Consider the following 15,491-nt stretch of genomic DNA (forward strand, 5'->3'; position numbering starts at 1 on the left):
TTTCCCTTTCTCTGTCTCTCCCTCACCAGTGAGTGCACACGGCCTGTAGCAAATTTAAAAAGAGAAGGAAAGAAAGGAAAAGAGAAAACAAAAAAGAAAAGACTAGGCATGGAATTTCACACTCTTTTAGACCAAAATAAACTCATACTTTAATTCCATTTTTTCAACCAACTTTTGAAGTCTTTTATAGCTATGAACAAAAATAATCACTCTTAGTACCTCACGGAACACAATCTACTCTCTCATACTCTTGGATAGCATGCCTTATTTGTAAATAAATATTTGTTAATATATTTATTTTGTATTATGAAAACAGTAAGCATTCATTTAGAAAGTGCAAAAACACAGATAAGCAAAAAGAAATGAAAATAACAATGACCTTTTGCACCACCACAAAGAGATAACCACCAATAAATAAATAATAAATAAATAAATAAGACCCACTTAGTACCAGATACCATTGACTCTCAGATCTCATCTTCCAGCATCATTTCATCTCTTCCCACTAAGCACACTGACCTTGCTTCTTGAGCATTTCTAACCCATTTTTATTTATTGCCTTCCAACTCTGTGTACGAAGACGGAAAATGATAAACAGTTCATGGCATACAGGGACACGATCAGACACTATTAACAATACCTGTTACTAATACTTGGACACTATTAATAGTATGTTTATTTCATTATTAAATTATTAATTTGCAAGGCAAAATGGTGTCTTGGTTCAATTTGAAGTGTTTTGTTTCTTAATGAAATCTGGTTTTATATAAATACGAAGTAATTCTTCATTGAATTCATTGATTATGGCTTTGCCTATTTATCTTTTGGCATATTTGCCTGTTTCATTCATTTGCAAATGTCCTTTATGGAGTAAATACTATAAATATTTGCCAATGTCTTCTGCCAGTATAATTGGTCTTTTAATTTTGCTGATTGTGGGCATTTTAAGAACCACATAAGTATTTAAGATCATTTTATCCAGTCACTTTTTTTTATATAACCTTTGTCTTGGTCAGCACACATTCTCATTCATTCACTCAAGAAATTTTTCTATTTGCCAGAGGAGAGACAGAGGGAGAGGGGGAAAACCTGCCCCAGTGGGGTCTGGTGAGGCCACAGCCCCTTCTCCATTTCTCTGTACTGTCAGGATTTGGGGCAGGAAATATTTTTCAAGCTGCAGGAGCTGGCATTCAAACCATGCCAGCCACGTGGGATCTGGCTTTATTTATCTGTAGACCATGGGGCCAGTGCATACACCACGATTAGGTATATTAGCTAAGCACCATCCTAGGAGTTACAGATGCAAAGGCGAGCTGGAGACAAGAACCACACACTCATGGACATGAATACAACCGAGAGGAGCAAAGATAATAAGCAAGAAAGTAAATACATATTAAATGTCAGATTGTAGGCCAAACTGAGAGGGAGAAAGATAATAAGCAAGATGGTAAATACATATTAAATGTCAGATTGTAGGCCCAGCTCCAAAACCCAGTGGTTAGGGGAAACCAAATCACACACGGCTGACTGTAGTGTGAATCTTGACCCCAGAGGCTTGGAAAAGGTATCAGGCAAATGTGTGTTGCCCCAAATTCTGACCGACGGGTAGATGGAAGAGATGGTAATGCAGAATAACCACGTCCTATGAAGGGGCACTTTCTCCCTCTTTTTCTTTCTCTGTCTTTGTCTCTTTCTGTGAGAACATGCACTCTCTGGCAATTAAAAAAAAAAGAAGAAGAAGAAGAAGATTGTAAAAAGTACAATGAAGAAAATGGAGATGAAGAGAATACCTGGGGGACATAGGCTCTGAGCTGATACCTGAGGAAAACTCAGTCATGGAAGTAAACCACGCTGGTAGAGAGAACAGCAAGTGCAAATTCATTGATTAGGCAAGAAAGACTTCGATGTGACTGTGGGGCTTACATACACCCAATGTCACTGAATCACCGTGAGGGAGAGGGTGACTGGGTTGTGCGGGAAAAAGTTGGAGAAGTGGGCAGGACCTCACAGGCCATGGGCAAGAATTTGGGTCTTATTTTAAGAGCAATGGGAAGCTGTTAGCTTTGAGAGACAGAACGTGAAGGCTAACATCAACTTTTAATAGTATATGTTCACATTTCCTGGAATTGTACCTTTCAGAGATAGAAAATGATTAGATATAAATCAGAATTACAATAGAAAATAGGGTATGTCTGAAAATTAGGAACCTTATAATTGACATATGTTCAGCCCAACTGCTTAGGTGTAGTTATTAGGACTCATTAAATGAGAAATTTGCAGGACCAGCAGGTAGTGTAGTGGTTAAGATACTGGATGCCCACATGGCTGACTGCAGTTCAAGTCCTGGGCCCAGCTTGTGGAAACTCACACCAGGTGTGTGTGCATGTGTGCCCAAAATCCTGAGAGGATAATGGAGAAGGGATTGCAGTGTGGTCATCCCCTCTTGGGGATGATTTCTCACTTTCTGTCTCTCTGTCTCTCTCTGTTTCTCCCACAAGCACACATGCCTTACAGTAAAAAATCTCTCTAAAAAAATTTTTTTTTGATGAGAAATTTGCAAATGGGGCAAACTAGGGGAAATTGATCAGGGCTTCATCTTAATGATGTCACCAAGGAGCCTGGTTCTTTTTAACATTCTTTTGGTCTACAATTAATTTCACCTGTCCTCCAAGTATGAGATGACTATAGCACCATCTGCAATAACCATTGCATTTATAAAAGAGCTTTGAAAATTTTGATGCCTTTGATTTGGAAATTCCACTTTTAAAAATGAAGGTCATTTAATTTTTTTTTACAATTTTAAACCTTATTTATTATTATTATTTTCCAGTTTGATTAAAGAAAGAGTTAGAAAGCAAGCCTCCAGTTCTGGGACTCAAACCACAGTAAGCCACGTGGGAGTTGAGCGCCTTTAACCACCATGCCACCCGCCAGCCTCCTAATGAAGTTGATTTAATTTTAAAGTTGGTTTCATGAAAGATAGATCCACCCATTTGTTCAATAAATAGTTATTGAGTAATAGTATCTATGAGTGACTATTCTAGGCACTTGGGATATAACAGTGTCCAAAGCAGACCAAAAAAAAAAAATCTTTGTGGTGTTTACTTATTTTATAGGGAAGACATTGGTCATCCCTGTAAACAAAATATGCAGGTTAAATATCTAGCATGTAAAATACTTAAATCCTGGGACCAGCAGTTAGCGTAATGGCTATGTTGCTGGACTCCCATGTAGTCAACTGCAGTTCAAGTCCGGGACCCGGTGGCTTAAACTCACGCCAGGCGCGTGTGCATGGGTGCCCAAGATCCCGAGAGGAGAATGGAGGAGGAGGGATTGCGGCGTGGCCCCCCCCCCCCCGGGGGGTGTTTTCTCGCTTTCTGTCTCTCTCTGTCTGTCTGAGGAGCGCACACGCCCTATAGCAAAAACCTCTCAAAAAAAAAAAAATACTTAAATGCTAAAAACATAACATATCTGGGTAAATCTGGCAATCATATTTTACTTTTGCTGTTCATTTTTACTGTTCATTCCTATGGAGAATATTAAAATCACTTTTTACTGAGTACATAGGTTGGGGTGTTTTATGGTCATGTGACAGGGGTAGATGGCTTGGAGGTTTAGGTACGAGTACAGAGTAGAGATTAAACTTTAGAAGCAAGAAACCTAAAGTGCTCACTGAAGCTGGAGGAAAAGATACAAACATCTCAGACAAGAGGAAAAGGCAAGAAAGGGAGAAAGAGGCCTTCCATGAAGGCCGTCCCCGATTGTGAGGGGAGCGGGAAAAGGAATACATTCTTCAAATGTTTGCAAGGGAATCATTATCCTTGGGGCAGAGTGAGGTTTTAATTAAGAAAGGAAGCAGACTTTCCATGATGCCTCTACATGAGCATCTGACACTATTTAATCTACAGCATTTCCCCTTGAAGATGTTGCCCGGTGATTGTGCCCGTTCAGTCAACAACTGCATTTATAAAACAGTCTCAGGGCTCCATGTGATGAAGGTTGCTTTCTCACATCCCTTAAAATGTAGTGTAACATCTGTAAGAAGCAGAATTCACATGTGAACAAATAGGAAAGAAGTGACTAAAAGCAAAAGCCCATACGTATAGGCTGAGGTTCGTTATTTTTCATGAATAAAGTTTACTTTTTAGAGCAGCTTAGGCTCACAACAAAACTGAGGAGAAAGCACGAGTTCCTGTACATGCTTTGCACCTACGTGTGCACAGTCTTCTCTGTGATCAACGTCTCCTGCCAGACTGGTACAATTGCACAATCAATGAACCTACGCAAAGCAACCCCTAGGTCTGGCCCTGTTGCCTGGTGGTTAATAGAGCCAGATGCCACATGGTTGACTGCAGTTTGAATCCTGGCCCTAGTGGCTTAAAAATCATGTGGAGGATGTGTGTGTGTGTGCAGGCCCAAAATGGAGAAATGGAGAAGGGATTGCAGTGTGACTATATACCATTGAGTGGTGCTTTCTCCGTCCCCCACTCCTGCCACCCACCACACCCAGTCTTTTCGTCTTTCTCTGACAATTAAAAAAAAGGAAGAGACCATCCTCTGAAATCCATGGTCCATTAGGGTTTGTTCTTGGTGCAGTACACTCGGGCTTTGACCAACGTACAGTGATGTGTAGAACCATTACAGTATCAGACGGAATCGTTTCTCTGCCCTAAAATTTCTCTAGGATCCACCTTTTCTTTCTTTCTTTCTTTTTTTTTTTTAAAGTAAAGAAAAGGGTGGAATTTAATTTTATTTAGAGGGTGTTCCAAGGTATGAAGTTCCACATAGAAATAAGAAACAGATCAAGGAGGTCAAGCTTCATACAGTATGTACAGTTTGGAACTGTTCAAGTACAGTTTCATTGTAAAAAGTGCTATAATAACAACCACATTTAAAAAGAGTTCTCCGGTAGGGAACCAGCAGTTATCTTAATGGCTGTGTCACGGGACTCCCACGTAGTCGACCGCGGTTCGCATTCTGGACCCGGTGGCTTAAAACTCAAGCCAGGCGCTTGTGCATGCGTGCCCAAGATCCCGAGAGGAGAGTGGAGGAGAAGGGATTACGGCGTGGTCATCACCCCTGGGGGGTGATTTCTCGCTTTCTGTCTCTATGTCTCTCTTTGTCTGTCTGGCGAGCGCATGCGCCCTATAGCGAAAATCTCTCCAAAAAAAAAAAAGAGTTCTCGGTAGAGAAACAGTAAGACAAACTGATACCAAACGGCAGAGGACAAACCCCTCTGTGCCTCAGCTGTGCAGTCTAGAGGTTAAAGGCCCCAGGAGTCCCACCCTGCACTTGGGAGGGGTAGCCGTCAGAGTAGCTACGGGCATGACATTCTGATCTTCCTCTTCCTCTACAGAGAAATACTTTTCAAGCAAGTTTAATGAAGCCTTGTACACAGACTCGTTTTCGTGGTTTTGTAGGGCTTCAATTTCATCCAGGCCTCCACATTCTTTGATCCTTCTACTAAGTTTCTCAGTTTCTCCCAGCTTCTCAGCAGCCTGAAAGATTTGAAAAGGCATCTAAGTCAACCAGAATAATTTTGCTATCTTTCTCAGGTAAGAGGTTCATCAGTGGTTCTGTGATGCCACAGTGGACGAGGTACACAATCTGCTCCACGGTTCTGCCGCCTGTGTAGCTGGTCACAGCCCACACAGCCTCCTTCTGCGTCTTAAAGTCAGCCTTGGAGAGCATGCCACCAAGGACCGGGACTAACCCGGGATGCGCTACCTGCTGGATCTGGTCCTGCCGACCAGCGGTGATGTCGGACATTGTCCATGTAGCTTCCTTCTGAATATTCATTTTGGAGTTGCTTAGCAGGCTGGGGAAGATGGCGAGTGCTCCAGCATCTATCACAACCTGGTCTATCCATCTGTCCCAGCGACAATATGACTTATGGCTCTTAGGGCAGGGGTCACAATGGGCAATTCGGTAGCTCCGAGAGCCTTCCCAAGTTGGAGAACAACTGTTTTCACAAGCGTTTCAATCCGTTCATTTGGAACATCGGTAAGGTAGGAAATGGCCCAGCAGGTGTCTGCTAATCCTCCAGGATCATCCTGATGCAGAAGATGAACTAAAGTAGGAGGAATCTGCTCAACAGCATCTAGTAGGGTGCAGGGTTCCTGCTGCAGCAGAGGTTTGAGCGTGTCCGGGTAAGGTTACGTGAGAGACCACATGCTAACGATGACATCAGGAACTGCAAGGAGAGCCAACAGCGGGCCCGATGCCCCATACCTGATAACCAGGTCCTGGAAACTGAACCCTCCCCCGCGATGTTTCCTAGTGCCACACGGCTTGTTCACTGATGTGCCGGGGAGAGGCCAACAGAGAAGTGAGCGCTGGGATAGCATCTTCGTCCTCCACAGCCTGGTTTGTTCTGCCGTCCCGGAAGCACTGTTAGCGAGTGCCCACGAGAATCAAACTGGACAGGACTATAATCATTTCTGCCCGGGAAAGACACAGATCTTGGAATCAACCCAGCCTGGATGATGTTGTCTATGGGGGCTGATTTTCCCTAGAAAGCAGCTTCCTCGCAGCTTGAGGAGCCTGGAGCTGACTCCATCTTGTTGCCATTAACGCCTTTGACAGTGACATCAACAGCTGGTTGTTGCAGTTTTCCTGCCGTGGGGAAGTAGCATCATCGGGAAATGAACTAGCTTCTCCTTTCCAGCATCTGGTCACCCTTCTTAGCTCTCCTCAGCTCCACATAAACTTCTATTCTTGGCCGCCTCATTCCCGGGCTGTCTTTTCTCTTATTCTTGAATCTGTTAAGATGGGCAGCAGGTGAATTTGCATTCTCCTGGGTGGACATGGTTATGAGACGAAGGGAGAAAGCGGCACAGACAGCCCAGGCTCCCACAAGAGGCGGTGCAGGGCTCACAGGCTGGGGATCTGCTGCCCTGGGGATCCGCTGCCCACAGTGAGAGGGAAACGGCTCAGCCTTAAGATGGCGCCACTCCACCTTTTCATCGCCACTCTTCAACTCCTGGCAATCACCACTCTTTTTTACTGTCTCCATAGGTTTTATATTTTCAAAATGTCACATCGTTGGAATCCTACAGTTTATAGCCTTTTTAAAAAGGTTGGCGTTTTCCACTTAATAATATGCATTTCAGATACTGAGTAGATATGCCACGTTTTATTTACGCATTCACCTTTGGGAAGACATCTAGATTGCTTCCGAGTTCTAGAATTTAAGGACAAAGTTGCTGTAGACAACCGCATGCAGCTTGTGTGCAGACGTAAGTTTTCAACGAGTTTTGGTAAATACCAAGGTACACAACTGCGGGGTAACGTGGTAGGAGGAGATTTACTCATGTAAACACAGTCATATCGTCTTCCAAAGTAAGTGTTCCAATTTGCTTTTCACCAACAATGAATGAGAGTTTCTGTTGTTCCCTGTCCTTGACAGCATGTGGTGTCAGTATTCTGAATGTTGCAATTTGTTTTAAAGATTTTTTGTCACCGGGTGTGTGTGCTCACTGGAGAGAGACAGAAACAGTGAGAGGGAAAGTGAGAATTTACCCTCTGGGGGAATGGCCACAACACAATCCTTTATCCTTCACTCTCCTCCTGGAATTTTGGGCATGTTTACACACAGGCCTGAAGTGATTTTCAAGCTGCCAGTTCCAGGACTTGAACCACAGTCAGCCATGTTGGAGTCCAGCACCTCAACCACCACATCACCTGTCTTCTAATATTTTATGAGAAGGTGTGGAAGATGGAAAGACTCCTAGCCTGAGGTAGTAAAAATGAGCATCCACTCATACTTGTGTTGTAGAATTCTGCTCAATTCAGTAAGAAACGTCTCTCTTAAAAATATTAGCTTGGAGCCAGCGGGTGGTATTATGGTTATGGTGCTGGAATGCCCCATGGCTCAACCATGGTCCAAGTCCCGAACCTGGCAACTTAAAACTCAACGCCAAGCATGTATATGTGCATCCCCAAAATCTGGAGAGGAGAATGGAGGAGAAGGGATTGTGGTGTGGTCATCTTCCCTGAGGAGGGTGTGATTTCTCACTTTCTTTTTCTCCATCAGTCTGTGTTTCAGGTGAGTACATGGGCTCTATAGAAAAAATCTCTCAAGAAAAAAAATGTTAGCACATTTGGAGTTTTGGATATTAAGAATCTTTATTGTTCACTTTCTTTTAACACATGAATGGCTCATGACTTTAATGAATAAATATTTCATTCCTTTTTAGTATGTTAATGAAACTTGGGTCGAATACAAACACTGACATATGAGTGTTTAGAAACATTACAGCTGGGAACAGCAGTTAGCGTAATGGCTATGTCGCTGGACTCCCATGTAGTCGACTACGGTTTGCGTCCTGGACCTGATGACTTAAAACTCACGCTGGGTGCGTGTGCGTGCGTGCCCAAGATCCTGAGAGGAGAATGGAGGAGAAGGGATTGCGGTGTGGCCATACCCCCTAAGGGGCAATTTCTCGCTTTCTGTCTCTCTGTCTCTCTCTGTCTGTCTGGTGAGCACATGCGCCCTATAGCAAAACCTCTCCCAAAAAAAAGAAAAAAAAAACATTACAGCATAAGACACAAAATTTGTCTAATGATCTTCCCAGCATTTTGAAAAAAAAAAAAAAAGTTGATAAAAATTCAACAGCAGAAGAGGGCAATAAAACTCAATAGAACACTCTGGAAGATTTTTAATATTCTACATTTTCCCTTCATACAGAGCTTTCCCAACAAACTTTAGAGCCTAATAAAAGAAAACTTGTACAGCAGATATATAAATTTGTCTAAAATATACACAGAAATCTTAATGATATATAAAAGTGATAGTTGTAATTTTTACATAATCAAAACCTTATTTTTTATGGTGCATGTTAATCACAGTACTTTTCCACATAAAACAAGTTTAACCATTCTTGGTTGGAGAAAGTTCACATCTTTCCATGATCAGCAATCCCAAATGCACTTATCTAGTTTATTTTAATGTCTCAGATGTTTCCAAATTATTTAATAAATTATATAATACTGTTTTTTATTTTCTTAACCCCATACTTAGACTAACATTAAATATTGTGCCCAATGCTAAGGTCTCAGTTTCTCCTCGAACTCTTTTCTGTAGAGTGAAACTCTCTCCACTCTATAGTACTATAAATCTTATAGATTAAACCAAGTAGGGACCAGCAGTTGGCGTAATGGCTATGTTGTTGGACTCCCATGTACTTGACCATGGTTCGAGTCCCAGACCTGGTAGCTTAAACTCATACCGGGTGCGTGTGTGTGTGTGCCCAAGATCCTGAGAGGAGAATGGAGGAGAAGGGATTGCGGCATGGCCGTCCCCCCTGGAGGGGTGATTTCTTGCTTTCTGTCTTTCTGTCTTGCTCTCCATGTGAGTGCATGTGCCTTACAGCAAAAACCTCTCAAAAAGAAGAAAACTTAACCAAAAACACTAGGAGCAAAATCCTCTCCCCTCCCCCCCCAAAAAAATAGAGAGAGAGAGAGAGAAAGAGAGAGAGAGAAGGGTTTTTTTTTTTTTTGGAGAGATTTTCGCTATAGGGCGCGTGCGCTCGCCAGACAGACAGAGAGAGACATAGAGACAGAAAGTGAGAAATCCCCCCCCGGGGGGGATGGTCACACCGCAATCCCTTCTCCTCCATTCTCCTCTCGGGATCATGGGCACGCACGTACACGCGCCCGGTGTGAGTTTTAAGCCACCAGGTCTGGTACGCGAACCGCGGTCGACTACGTGGGAATCCAGCGACATAGCCATTACGCTAACTGCTGGTTCCCGAGAAGGTTTGTTTTTATCAACAAACTCTAAACTAGTAAATTAGGTGTCTCATTATATTTCACCGAATAGGGTGGCCCATTGTTTTATGGCCACCTCAGATGTCATCTGTCATATATACATCTTTTCATGAAATATTTTTATTCTTTACAATTCCCTTTCAGACTTTCTTCGATGTGACTCAAGCCTTCACCATGAAGAATACATCATTACATTTGTATCTTTTTTCCACATCTCTTTAATACTTACTGTTTTTTTCCGACCTTGTTTTTTTTTTCTTTATAAATATGTCTTTGGAGGGGACCAGCAGTTAGCGTAATGGCTATGTCGCGGGACTCCCACGTAGTCAACCGCGGTTTGAGTCCCGGACCCAGTGGTTTAAACTCACGCCAGGCACGTGTGCGTGCATGCCCAAGATCCTGAGAGGAGAATGGAGGAAAAGGGATTGTGGCATGGCCATCCCCCTGGGGGGGTGATTTCTCGCTTTCTGTCTGTCTCTCTCCGTCTGTCTGGCAAGTGCACGCGCCCTATAGCGAAAAACCTCTCAAAAAAAAAGTCTTTGGAGAACTTGTTACTTCTGCTTAATTAGATAAGCTGTGTATTTTGTTTGTCACTTTTGTTTTGTTTTGTTTTTGCTTTTTTGAGAGGTTTTTGCTCGCCAGAAAGACAGAGAGACAGAATGAGAGACATCATCCCCCAGGGGGGATGGCCATACCACAATCCCTTCTCCTCCATTCTCCTCTTGGGATCTTGGGCACGCACGCACATGCACCCTGCATGAGTTTAAGCCACCGGGTCTGGGACTAGAACCAAGGTTAACTACATGGGAGTCCAGCAACATTGCCATTATGCCAAGGCTTGCCAAAGCCTATCTCTTGTTCTTTTGCCTAGCCCGGGAAATCTGATACCCTTTAGCTTGTAACTTCATCTGTAAGACTTAACATATCTATCAGAATTTTTGAGTCACTGTACATATCAGCAGCTTATAGATATGTATTTTTATAAACAAATAAAAACTGTTTAACAAATTTCCCAATGTAGAACAAAACATCGTTCTTGATAACAGTTTCAGATGTTAATTATTGGGAAAAAATCCTTTTAAAAGACATTAAACAAAGCAATTGACCATGAACAAAAAGCTCCCAGCACCCTAGGGATGAGAAAGGATTAACTCAGGGTAGGCTGTTAGTAGGGCTCCAAGGTCACTAGGAGTTGCTACGTTGCTATGGCGACAGGGCTGCAAGGTCACCAGAGGCTGTCTTGTGTTTTAAGTTCTAAGCATGTCCATTCTTCAAAGTCCTGATAACTGACTATTTACTAGGGAGACCTCTCCTGGTAAGCTTAAAGAAACATCCTCTTGGGCACTTAAATCAATGCCAGCACTCCCAGGTATAGCATGAATGGAGTCATAAATGTCTCCTCAGTACCTGAGTTGGATTGGGACCAGAGTGATGCCTCCTTGGGTCTTGGGCTGGAGGCATGCCCAGTACTGGGTTTCCGGACACATCAGTAGAAGAGCCGCACTGGCTAGTCCAATGAAAGCCTTCACCACAGCGTTTACATTTTGACGAAGGTTCCCTTTGTTTTTCCTTACAATCCTTGATAACATGTCCCTCTTTTCCACATCGACAGTATTGTTTTATTTGGAGGTCTCAATACTGCAGTCAACACTCCTGATTCCTGGCTTTTAGTACCTACTATCTGACACGACTTTATCACGTCTGCTAAAGAGGTGGCGGGCTTGCCTTAAATACCTTTTACTACCTACCCGCTGACAGTCAAAGTTAGCATTGGCAAAGGCCAGTTGCTTTGACAGTGCCTCAGCTGCATCTGCATTCTCTATTTGCCGGTACGAAGATCTTTGCAACCTGTCTATAAATAAGTCATAGGTTTCTCGTGGCCCTGGATGCATCTTAACAAAAGAAAGGCAACCCCCAGAAGAATCAGGTATTTTCCTCCATGCATGAGTGGCAAGGTGTCTATTTGCCCAAAGACTTCTGGTGGCAAGTGGGACCGTTGCTCATTAGTAGCATAATTGCCAGTCCCTGACAACATTTCAGCAGTCACTTCTGGGTTTCTTATTACATTATCGGCAGCCATCTGATGGCATCCGTCTTCGAACTCTTGTCTCCAAACTGTATATTGGACAGGAGTAGTTACAATTTTTACCAACACTTTCGAGTCATTGATTGTAAGCTCATAGCTTGTGGCTGTGTTGCCTATCATCCCTGTAATGTAATGACCACTGGTTTCATATTCATTGATAGCTTGTCTAAATTCCTTAAGTATACTATAGGGTAAACATTCCTGTGTGGTTTGTCCCCTTTTGCTTATAACAGGACAGACAGAAAGCATAGAGGTGTCCCCTTCTTGTAAATTGCTGCTTAGACATTCCTGCAAAACATCCCCAGGGGCAGTTTTTTCCTGGAAGTTCTTTAGATAAAACCTTGAACAGGGGAGGGGAAGTAGAAGGAGCCAGGCGGGGCAGTTGGATTAGGTGTGGTCTCTGCACTAGCTGCTAAGAGCTCTTTCAGAGGGAGTTCAAGGTTATCAGGTTTTCCAAATTGAAGTATGGCATTGCTGCATTGATGCCAGGTATGGAATATTTTTATAGGAGCACGCGGCATAAGCAGACACCAATTTTTTCCCCAATCAGTTCATTTCAAGGATCTGACTTCCAGGTACCAAGGACAATAATGATCAATTTCCATTAACACTTGGGAAATGGTTTTGGATGTACTGAGTGATTAGCCTGACTTAATAAATACAAGAGCTCTTCCTTGTGAGCAGGGCCAGTGAGAGATAGCCTGTTACCCACGCTGACTCCTGGGATCTCCATAGAGATGAACGGTGCCATAGCCTTCTCCGGGCCAGAATCAATCAGTAGGCTTCTTGAGAAATGCTGCATGAGGGGACCAGCAGTTAGCGTAATGGCTACGTCACTGGACTCCCATGTAGTCAACCATGGTTCAAGTCCCGGACCTGGTGGCTTAAACTCATGTCGGGCGCGTGTGCATGCATGCCCAAGATCCTGAGAGGAGAACGAAGAAGAAGGGATTGCAGCGTGGCCATCCCCTCTGGGAGGTGATTTCTCGCTTTCTGTTTATCTGTCTCAGTCCTTCTGTTGAGCGCAAGCGCCTTGTAGCAAAAACCTTTCAAAGAAAAAAAAGAAAGAAAGAAATTAGCATGGAGACTGTCTGAAAAATAACTACGTTGCTCGCCTCCAGCTGTGAAAAGCACAGATCTTGTCTGTGGCTGTTGGGATCAGGCACCAACATAGCTGCTGCAGAGCTATCTCGTAAAGAGAAAGGACTTTAAAAGTGCTCAGGAGTTGAAGAACTCACAGGCCTTCCACTGAACAGGGCTCTGTAATCCTGGCACAAAGCAAGCGCAATAAGGTGGCGACTGTCCGTCTTCATCTCTAGTGTTCTGGCAGCGAAATGGCAGCTGATGTAAAACCACAAGGATACGGAGCAATCCTTTGGCGAAATCTTCACAGTACAGTCCAGAAGGGTGTATTTCACGGGAGAAAAAAGTAATACCATGCACCCAACAATGGCATAACATTTCTATTGCCCAGTGTGGCTCACAGAATTTTAAGTCTGTTTTTACGCCCAAGACCTTTACACAAGGGAACATACCTCCTTACTACGTAGCCTTCTATGTAATAGCTGAATTTCTAGGGGAGTGAAAGCAGAAGCAGTGATAGAATACAGAAAGCCAGAGCCAAGCCGCCAGGGACAGAGACCGCCCAGCCCTTCACTTACCTCCGGAAGTAGCCGAGAACGGTGGGAGACAGGATGCAGGGATCATCCAGTAGCCAAGTTATCCAGAAATTGGGGTGTCTAGGGCCCAGGTTTTTAGCATCAATCTGTCAGCATCTGCCTCGGACGTAGCTCCATCTAAGAGGAAGCAGAAAGAAAGAGACAAAGAGACAGAGTAGCGATGGACACAGGAGGCCTGAGCCTAGGGAGCCCAAGCAACTTAGGCTGCCCAAACTGGGTGCCTTTATTTACAGGCTGGGCAAAGTGACACTACATACATGTATTTCATGACATTCCATAGATACGCTGACATGTTACAGACAGGAAGAGGCAGGTAGCAAATCTACAAGGGCTTAGACGTACTGGGCCAGGCCTATCTCTTGGCTACCTCCATGTCAAAGAGAAATCCCAATAACCTTCTTATCTAGTGGAGAGCGGCCCAGCTGCAGGTGTGGGGAGGATACTTTCTTAAAACATCAAAGGAGTGTTGATAAGGCTCTAGAATCTCAGAGGCAGAGCAGGTGATGGGCTTTGCTAATTGGGGTCTGGATGTTCCTGAATTCCATCAGATGTATCTGTTGGGAGGCCCCTAGAAAATTCCACCCTTTGCTCAAGGAAAGGACAAGCTGCAAGGTTCTGCCATAGCCCAAAGGGACAGGTGGCGGTTGCTCAGAGCACGTCCCCACATCCTCAGGGCCTCTCTCCCAACATGTCCCTACAGAGGTGTGTAGTTTATTTTATGTTCTCGTTTTCCATTAATATGAAAACTGTATGGCTTCCCTGAATTTTCCACTCTCCACTTCTTGCTGTTTCTAATTTCCTCCCTTAGTTTCATCCTCACATGCACCTTCCTGACCACCACCAAAGAGGGAGATTAAACAAAAGCAAAGGAAGATGAAATGTAAACTGTCCACCCTTTCATCCAATTCCTTGTCAAGCTATGTTCCAAAATGAGAATAGAAAACCAGCCCTCAGAAGCCCAGAGGAGGGACCAGCAGTTAGTGTAATGGCTATGTTGCTGGACTCACATGTAGTCAGTCGATCACGGTTTGCGACCCCAACCCGGTAGGTTTAAACTCACGCCGGGCGTGTGTGCGTGCATGCCGAAGATCCCAAGAGGAGAATGGAGGAGAAAGGATTGGCGTGGCCAACACCCCTGGGGGTCGATTTCTCGCTTTCTATCTCTCTGTCTCTGTCTGTCTGGCAAGCGCACAAGCCCTATAGCAAAATAAATAAATAAATACATAAAAGCAGCCCAGACGATGAGAAAGTAAATGCAACCTTGGACACAACTCATCATCCTGGCAGAGCAGGCAAGAGACCAAGAGCAAGCGGTCAGATCCTGATGCCTTTTATCAGCGTGCCCCGTGAAGCGACTGGTGCCCCAAGTGGTGGAAACAGCCCAGCAGAGAGCAAGGCATGGAAACTGACGTGCTGGCCTTTCAGCATCCCCGAAAATCCTGGCCTTGGCCATTTGCCTTGACCAGCAGAAGACAGAAAATATAACTGCTTAAGCTGACTGTCTTCAGGACAACCGCTGCAGAACAGCTTCGTGGAGGAGAATTTGCCTGTTTTCCAATGCCAGAAGCAAAGAGGAGCTGGCGGGGCAGAGCGCGGTATTCCGAATAGGAAACGCGACGTAGCTACGCTGACACCTCGCATCCGTGTACCCCTCGAGTCTAGCTGTTGTATTTCGCTCCGCAAATACAAGTTTTAAAAAGTACGAGAGTTTGTGCTGCTTGTCCAGCGGGTTAAGCGTCACCACTAAAATCAAACGAGAAGTCTGGCTTGGCCCCAGCAGTCCCGACTGTGGCTGCCGGGTCGCCCACAGACGCGGAGACTGGGACAAGGGACCCGCTGCGCTCTAGGGCTTCAGCGGCGTTGGCTTCCCGGAGAGGAAGCGGTGTCCTCTGGCCCTGGCCCTGGCCCTGGCCCTGGCCCTGCCCCTGCACCTGCGGGGCGTCCAGCTCAGCGAT

General features: G+C 44.4%; 1 long non-coding RNA gene and 1 pseudogene across 1 annotated transcript in view; both read right to left on the reverse strand.

The window, feature by feature from the left end:
• Nucleotides 1-5,256: 5,256 nt before the first annotated feature.
• LOC102480360 (importin subunit alpha-1 pseudogene) lies at nt 5,257-6,570 on the reverse strand (annotated as a pseudogene).
• Nucleotides 6,571-12,823: 6,253 nt separating this feature from the next.
• The window catches only part of LOC114004630 (uncharacterized), a 6,344-nt gene continuing 3,676 nt past the window's right edge, over nt 12,824-15,491 (reverse strand). The window contains exons 2-3 of the long non-coding RNA XR_003546746.1: nt 13,519-13,653; nt 12,824-12,903 (exon numbers count right to left, since the gene is read on the reverse strand). This is a non-coding gene — a long non-coding RNA (uncharacterized LOC114004630). The remainder of the gene's footprint in view (nt 12,904-13,518; nt 13,654-15,491) is intronic.

This window comes from Tupaia chinensis, unplaced genomic scaffold, assembly GCF_000334495.1.
Source record: "Tupaia chinensis unplaced genomic scaffold, TupChi_1.0 Scaffold139422_1, whole genome shotgun sequence".
Lineage (NCBI taxonomy): Eukaryota > Metazoa > Chordata > Mammalia > Scandentia > Tupaiidae > Tupaia > Tupaia belangeri.